Raw genomic sequence first — 9,195 nt, 5'->3', positions numbered from 1 at the left:
AGGAATTGACCCAACTGGTCACTGACCACTCGCCTGTGCTTATCTGCTTGCAGGAAACCAATTTTAAGCCTACCCATTCCTTCGTTCTTTCTGGGTTCACTATGTATCGATGTGATAAGCCAGATGCTGACCACGCTGCTGGCGGCGTGGCGGTATGTGTTTCCGACTCTCTTTATTCTCGGCAGATTCACATTGTATCGCGCTTGCAAGCCGTCGCCGTGCGAGTATCCTTCTGTCGTCCGCTAACAATTTGTTCAATATACGTTCCTCACTAAGTAGTCTTTACAACCGCCGATCTGCTTCAGCTCTTCCACCAACTCGAGCCGCCAGTTCAACTCTTAAGAACACGATGAACTACTATTTACCTGTCTAAATACTTTCTTCTACTAAAAACAAATGTCAAACTTAACACACTGTATCGCGTTAATGAATAGAGATCGGTCAAAAGTCGACTCAGTAAGGTATGTGCACGAGACGAGTCGAGACACAGCTTTTCGAATAGAAAAATGCACATTTTTCGAGTCGAGATATAACACTTACAGTGTCTTTTTGAGACGAGACAGCCCCAAATCTTGTCTCGTGCGCATCCCTAATTCAGATTATCGTTTGTAGCAAGATTCTAGCCTAAATTTATGTGACACAAGTACCCCTGTCTATTTGAAAATATTTTATGGTATATTATATGCGGAATTCAAGTTGGGTGCCATGATCATTTAACGCAGTTTTAACACCAATACCAACCTGTAACATTTACTTTTCTTTTGTCCATTTGTCTCTTTGTTACTGCCCTGTCATGATACTTTTTTCTATTAGATACATCCTCTCTCATAAACGAATGGTAATGTGTCGAAAATGAGTTCACATTCACATTTGTGGAAATATAAAGCCTAAACTGAAGTGTAAGATCATAGCCTTTTCCATTAAAAAATGTGCGATCCGCAATATAATGTAATTCAAAATGGCTTCCACGGTGACCACACTCCAAGCCAATGCAGTTTTTGTAATAACACCAATTGAAACATTTGTTTTCCTCCGTCCACGCGTGTCGTTATTATTGTTCTGTCCCAATACTTTTGACTAACCCTGTATGGAGATCCACATGTATGTTCTTACACCAAAATTAATGAAACACTTTCAAGATAATATTATTCATATAATAGGTATTTTTCTACTTTGATTCAGGGGCAGAAATTGAATTTTAGAACTAACGGAACAGTCATTAATAGTCTGATTGGGCTAGGTCTCGAGAATACAAACTCAGAGATATGATATGATTTTCACTTTAGCATCCCTTTCAGCAGCGAGACTGTATGAGATGTGGACCTACTGATTAACGTGGAATTCGAACCACATGAGATCCCGCCGGGGATCGAACCCGGGTCTTCCACGTCTACAAACTCAGAGAGACGCGGTTGAAAGCAAACTTTCATCGAGAACCGACTTAAGCGATAGGGATTGTTGCAGAACAAGCAGCAACCAAACAAAATTAAGATCACAATTCAAGTTTCCCTTTTGTCACTAATAACCACTGATATTCTTCCTTCTATTGGACAATCATTTCTACTTACTAAGGTGGCACTATCCCCTCGTCCATCTTTGAATTCCACTTCTGTTTTGATTTCAGGCTTTCTGGCCGTGGGACTATTTCTACCCGGGCTCTTTCCACTCAAGCCCTTTTTCGCGGGGCCCTTTTGACCAGGACCCTTTTGACTCGGGCCCTTTTAACCGGGGCCTTTCTGTCCTCGCCTTTTTGTCCGGGCCCTTCTGGCATGAAATCAGTGCGACAGGGTTCGGCTTTCCTGGAACGTATTGTCTAAGAAGGGTCGTAATAGAAACCGGTATCAGTTGTTCATTGATGCATTATCTTCTGGACGAGGAATCTTCAATCAAGTAGCTCTTACTCTATCAGTGGTGGAACTTTCCAGAATTTATTTTGTGATTTCTGTCCTTCACTTCAAGATTGTTTACAACATGAAGATGATTTTTCAGTCTGGAAAACCTATTTCGCGGAATCTTTGTTAAGGTAATTATTCGCAACATTGTTCTCTGGTAGAGGTGTATTCTGAGAAGAGCAAGACAGTGTATAATGTGAGTGCCTACAAACACTTTTATTTCGTCACTGTTTTTAAATCCACAATACGATCTGCTTGTAGCCCATGGATGTTCGTTTGAGTTGCAGTCAGTTCCCATACTTCTTCGCCCAAGTGCTCATTGAAGTAATCCAAGGGAGTCCAATTATCTTTTCCTACACTAGTGTCACAGTCCATAACCTGGTACGAACGAAGATTAGCTGATTGGAATTCTTCGTGTCGTTATAACAAACCCTTTTCTGTTCATATATCAATGGTTCATCATATTCCTGAAAGAATGAAATTTCTTACTTGACGTGAAAATTGATGAAAGAGAACAAGAAGTTTAACAGAAAATTGAACAGGTGGAATGGTTATCTAATTGATCAGGTATAATTTAGAAACTGTAAACTTTGGAACTAACTAGCAATGTTTAAAGTTAAGGAAATCTACCCAAACTTTCCCATTATGTGTCAAAAATTAAAAAGGGACTAAGCAAAGTAAATCATTTTACACCTAATTTAGAATCATTCATACAGATTATTAAACTGATAAAACAGAAATATTAGAAGGCTGGGAAACTACTACTCTCAATGAATGGAACCAAAATCTAAATACAAAGAATCTGGTGCAACAGTATTTTCACCTCTTCCTCTTTCGAGATTCATTCTTGAATAGGAACTGTTTCATTCTCGATCCAGCTACTATCTTCATTGCTATAACTTTCATAAGCATCAATATCGCTTTCATCAAGCATTCGAAATACATCATCTTCGTCAAGGCTTTTCCCTGAAATGGAAATCGAAACAAATTTCCTCTGTAATTAAGTAGAATTGTCAAAGTTCTAGAGTTAATTCGTTAAAACAACACCAAGTTAACATTTAAAATAATTCATACATCGTTAAATAAATACAACAACAACTCCAGTTAGTTTAGCATCCAACCGTAGTTACAATTGTTCAATCTTTCTAGGAAGTAATAATAACATTTATAGAGCAGCTACAATGACGGTACTACAACATATATGTATCTTAGTGATTCCAATTGCAATATTGGAAAAGAACCATAATGAAGTTTTACATACTCCGAAGTTTTTGACTAGAATAGGGAGAAGACTCCCGGAACTAAGCGTTCGAAGCCTGTGAACACGGCGTTGTAGCAGGCCGAGAGGAAAGATTAGGCAGAATTTTATCAGTTGCGTACGACTGAACACACCAACAATGAAGTCATATTTACTGACTTTAGTTCATATTAATAAAATTTCTTACTAACAATACATAATAGACATTTCTGTATAAGGAAGAAGCAAAATGTTTTCCCTAAAATATGTTTAATAATGAATAGACGTACCTTTGTAAAAGAATGATGCAGCTTCCCGCTTCTCTCGAGTCTAGCCATACTTCAGAATACAAAACAGACAAAAGAGGAATGAAACTCGCACTATTCTTATATACAGATAAATTGCAATGTTCAACGAACTCTGCGACGGGCCTTCAGTGTATGTGCCCCGTCATAATAATAATGCTCAGGCTCATGTAATAATACACCGGAACCTTGAAATTTATTAAGCGGGCTCAACGAGGGAACTAAAGAGATTATATAAAAGAGGAAACATGCTGTTATATCCAGAAACTGTATGCAATTTAGAGCTCTATCACTTATAGCTCTTGATTTCTTCAGCAAGTCATCATACAGCTCTCAAGATCTATCCAATAAATCAACTTCCTTTCCACTTTTCGGAAGAAAGGACTTTTTTTTTTGTAAGTAAAATGTTTTCCCTAAAATAAACAACGTTGTTGGGGATTCATTGATTTGAAAGGAGAAATGTTTCTCAAAATTGAAAACCAATTTCTGAGAATCAGATGTATTTGTTGCTGCGATTTTAAATATTACATGAGCCTCAGGATATGTACATACATGTAAGGGACGTTCCGAAAATAAGTTTCATCATTTTTTTCACATGGAAACTTTATTAGCAAACACAAGTATCCCAAGGCATCATAAACACTACACCTTGCACTGACTTAGTCGCCACAGACATTGATACATTTGTCGTGGCGTCAGTCAGTTTAAGGAAACCACTGTGATAAAACTCTGTAACCTGCGATGCAAGGAAGTTTCGTACAGCGTGCTTTACTTCAGCATTGTTTTTAAAGCGACGTTCTGAGAGTGCGGCTTTCTGTGCAGAAAACAGGTGAAAGTCTGATGGGGGAAGATAACGGCTGAAGACAGGGTGATCCAATCTCTCCTATCCGAAGCAACGAAAACTGATCTTGTGTAAGCCGTGCTGTGTGTGCGTTTGATTTGTCGTCCAAGAGCACACCACCTTCACTCAAGAGCCCTGGTCTCTTTCCTCGAATAGGGGACATGTGCTTTGTAAGGGATTCGCAGTAGCGTGCCGCATTTATAGTCCGTTCATGGAGAAAATTAAGGAGAATCACACATTTCACGTTCCAGAACACTGTGCCCATAACTTGCCCTGCAGAGAGCGACGTTTAGGCTTTTCCTCACTGATGAACTGGGATGGTTCGACATTATTGAGGCGGCCTTGGTTTTCTGGGGTAAAGTAGTACATCCATATCTCATCGCCTGTGATGATTCTGAACAGGAACTCACTTCAATCTCGCACGTAACTCATCAAGGGATTGAGGGTAATTCTTACTTTTACACTCTTGTGATCCGGGGTCAGGTTTCATGGAACCCATTTTGCCGACACCTTAAAATAATCCAAAACATCATGGAGCATGTGATGAGCTTGTACACGATCAATACGCAATGTGAACGCCAGGTCTGACTCCGTTATGCATCTGTCCGCTAACACCATGTCCTCTATCCTGTAGGAATGTTGTTTTCATTCATGAATCTGGACTTACGCCCACTTCGACCTTCATCCTCCAGACACTCTCTTCGTCCAATGAACATGTAACACGAGCGAAAACCACTTGACGAGACATAACCTCTTCACCGTACACGGTTTTTAGCCGTTCATGGATGAAGATGGCCATTCATACCGGGTAACAGCATATTTGCATTGGAACCACCTTGTCACCACATCTCTGTCGGTCATCCTGATTTGTACTAGAATGATGTCAGGCACACCAAAGAAAATGAAATGAAATCTTTGAGTTTTACGTGCCACGGTTATGCCGGCTAGGATAAACGAGACGGTGATGATGAGAGATGAATGAAATGGTGGAATGAAGAAAGTGGGAGGAAACGGGAGAACCTCGAGAAAACCCACGCACACGGTGTTCGTCCACCACAAAGTTCACTTGGCGGGGGCTGGGATCGAACCCGGGACCCCAAGCACCAGAGATCAGGCACACCAATGTATTGCTACTCTTTCTTCTACGTTCTTCAGCATCGAGGACATGTACGCTCCACGATTGACGCGGTTACTCACGACTGCAACATTAAAAGAACACCGTAAACGAATCGAATTCAAGTGAACAAAAGAACTGCTAAATGCAAAGAAGAAAAACCAAAAGCAAAAGTAGAAAATAAAAGAATAAATAAGATAAAATACATGACAATAACTATATATAGAAAACAACACTAAAACTGCAATAAAATACAAAAATTTAGCAGCAATAAAACAACCACAACAAAGGTAAATTCACAAAGCAATCTGAAATGTTCTCTAAGATATGAGTATCCACGACATTCAACAAGAATGTGCTGAATATTAAGCGAAACAATACATTCTTCACAATACGGAGGTTTCAATCTCCGCAGAAAATAGCTATGCGTCAGATGAGAATGGTCTATACACAAAAGCGTCAGGAGGATTAGGCCCCCTCCATGTAGCAGACCGTCATCGTCGGGGAGCGGGTGGAGCTGAGAGGGAGGCTTCATCATTCACTCAGCTGTCACCTCTTATCTTCATCTTTTGCATCCCTTTCAGCCGCGAATACCGCTACTGGACTTGCAGGTGGTTGGTGGGAGTCGGGAAGAGGAAGGTCTAGTGGACGTCTTCCTCCACTTGGGAAGGACGTGAACCCACCCGGCTTAATGTTGTGTGCGTCCAATGTTTGTGTTATCCGGAGTGTTAAGTCTTTGAAAATCAACAAAAAACAAACAAAAATTCGGAAAATTAAAAATACAAAAAATTCCACACCTTTCTGTTTTGTTTTTCCTCGGCTAGTGGGGGTCTATCCTTTTGTTTGCCACGTTTCTTTTATTTTGTTCCACTTCTTCTTTTTGCGGGGTCACGCGTTTTTGTCCACGGGAATGGTTTTCTTGCACTTCCATTCCCCTTGACCTCGTGGGCCCCACGCGGATCCTTAGGTGTTGGGCCTGCTGAAGGGATTGCCATGGGGTAGTGTTTGTCCTCCCCATTAACGCCCCGGTGTGACCTCACACCCTTTTTTCCTTTGTAAATATTTATAAAAATCACAGTTTTATGAGTACTGAAATTTTACAATCAGATCCGGCCTCTCCCTCACGGAAGAAACCCGAACAAACTGAAACTGCAGTAGTGGAAGAGACAAGTATCGTGACCCGTGTTGTCCGATATCTTGTAATCAAAGATAAAGATGTTGACAGTGCCACTTCTGATGAAAACCGTCCGAGTGCTATTAAGGGCTTGTCCCCTTTTGTTATTAATAAAGTTATTAATTATCAAGCCGGACAGGTTAAAGATATCAAGAAATTGCGGAATGGCACTTTATTGGGGGAAACCGTGGACGAGAAACAAACGGCGAATCTCAAGAAATTGACTTCTATTGGACCGGTGAACGTGTCAGTAGAACCCCATCGTCTACTGAACGTTTCTAAAGGGGTGATATTGTTTGGATCTCCTCAATGCTACCCAGGAAGAGATTAAATCTGAGTTGGCGGACCAACATGTTATAGATGTCGCTCGCATCAAAAGTAAGAAGTCAGGTGAACTCGTGTTGTCACTGATTCTTGCTTAAAGTTTGCCCACACTTCCCGATTACGTCAATGCTGGCTTCTATCATTTAAGAGTTCGGCCATATATACCTAGTCTTTTGCGCTGTTTCAAATGTCAATATTTTGGGCACACCAACACGTCGTGTAATGCGAGTGCTGCTCTTTGTGCAATTTGTGGCCAGGGTAGTCATGGTGCGGAACCCTGTACAGCGACCAAGCCCTTCTGCGTCAACTGCAAGGGTGAGCATTCAGCTTGGTCTCGCGACTGTCCAGCCTTTCAACGCGAGAAACGTATCCGCCAGCTCGTGGTCGTTGAGATGATTTCAGCTGCTGATGCTAAGCGTCGCTTAAAGGACAACACTCCTCCTTCGCTTTCTGCCCCATTTGCTCGCGTTGCAGCCGCTTCTCAGAAATCTGTAGAGACACAAACGTCCAACGTTTCCACCTAGACGGATACTGGCCCTGAAACCGTAGTGACCCCAAGACCCCAGTCGCATCCACAAGCGAACTTGCTAAAACCCCACGTGTTTCTGTTAGTGGTGGTCTTCGGCGTAAACCCGCCCATCGCCGATCGCGTTATCTCGCTGGCCAACAGCTTAGCCAGCATATACAGAAGCTTAATGAGACGGTTCTCTCTTCTAAGAGACTGAAATCTACTCCATTTCGTGAGCCACCTGCCGTTTCTCTGAAATCTGACACGGTGCAGGACGAACAGATGGATTCCGAGTGGGCTGTTTTGGACCTTATGGGAAAGTTCGCCTTAAAAGTTGACACCTTCCAGTATGGCGTTTCTTCAGTGGAACTTGAATGGCTTCTGTAGTCACCGTGCGGAATTAACACAACTAATATTTTACCACTCGGCGGTTCTCATGTGTTTGCAGGAAACGCATTTCAAATCTTCCCAGTCTTCTTTCTTTCTGGATACCCTATGCATCGGTGTGATAAGCCCGATAGTGAGCACGCTGCTGGCGGCGTGGCAGTCTGTGTCTCTGATTCTTCTCATTCTCGGGAGATTCACCTTGTCTCCCGCCTGCAAGCAGTTGCGGTACGAGTATATTGCGCTCGCCTGCTTATAGTTTGTTCACTATACATTCCTCACTCAAGTTTTTAGCACCGCCGATCTGCTTCAGCTCTTCCATCAGCTCGAGCCGCCAGTCGTGCTTGTAGGAGACCTTAATGCCTATCATCGCTTGTGGCGCTCTGTCCGCAGTAACGGTCGTGGCCGTCAGGTTACGAAATTTCTTAAGGAGAGTGGCTTGCTTATCTTAAACGATTGCAGTTCTACTCATTTCTCCACGGCCTATGGTACGTATTCCTGCATTGACCTCTCCATGTTCAGTGCTAGTCTCTTGACATCATTGACATGGCGAGTGCACCCTGATCTTTGAGTGATCTTTGTGGCAGCGATCATTTTCCCTTGTTTCTTGATGGTCTCCCTGTTGCTCCTCCTGTACCCTTCCGCCGCTTCAATCTGAAGCGTGGGGACTAGCAAAGCTTTCGTGAGCTCAATGAGTTTCATTGCCGTCATGATCTCCCTGTAGCTGCTGTTGCAGAAGCTTTTGAGCGAGCTGTTTTTTATGCTCCTCATGGTTCAATTCCAGCTTGTGCAGGCGACGTTTCCCGCCAGCGTGTTCCCTGGTGGTCTCCGGACATTCGTGAGGCTATCCTGACTCGTCGGCGCGCTCTTGCCACTTTTGATCGTCATCCAACTGACGGCAATCTGGCGCGTTTCCTGATTCTACGTGCTCAAGCTAGACGGCTTATCAAGCTTTCGAAGCGCCAAAGCTGGCAGAAATACGTTTCGTCTATCAATAGTGGCACAGCGATGCCCAATGTGTGGCGTCGGGTCCACTCTCTTACTGCCAATATTCCTATTGTTGATGTTCCTCGATGTCTAGCTCGACCACGTACAATATGGAAACGCTGCAGGTTTTCTTCAGTCGGATGTCGATTAAAAGCGCCAAGAGCCAGGATAGCCTCACGAATGTCCGCAGACTAGCAGGGAACACGGCAGCGGGAGATGGCGCTACCACATTCTGGGTAGTACTATGAGCAGCATCAAGAACAGCCTGCTTAAAACCTCTGCAATTTCACCTACAGGGAGATCATTACGACAATAAAACTCACTGAGCTCACGAAAGGTACGGCAGTCAGCAAACTTAAATTTCAAAAGGAGGAGCAACAGGGAGACCATCAAGAAACAGGGGATAGTGATCACTGCCACAAAGATCAG

The sequence above is a fragment of the Thermobia domestica genome, chromosome 7 (assembly GCF_964235325.1).
Source record: "Thermobia domestica chromosome 7, izTheDome1.hap1.1, whole genome shotgun sequence".
Taxonomy (NCBI): domain Eukaryota; kingdom Metazoa; phylum Arthropoda; class Insecta; order Zygentoma; family Lepismatidae; genus Thermobia; species Thermobia domestica.
Note: the sequence above shows the minus strand (reverse complement) of the source record.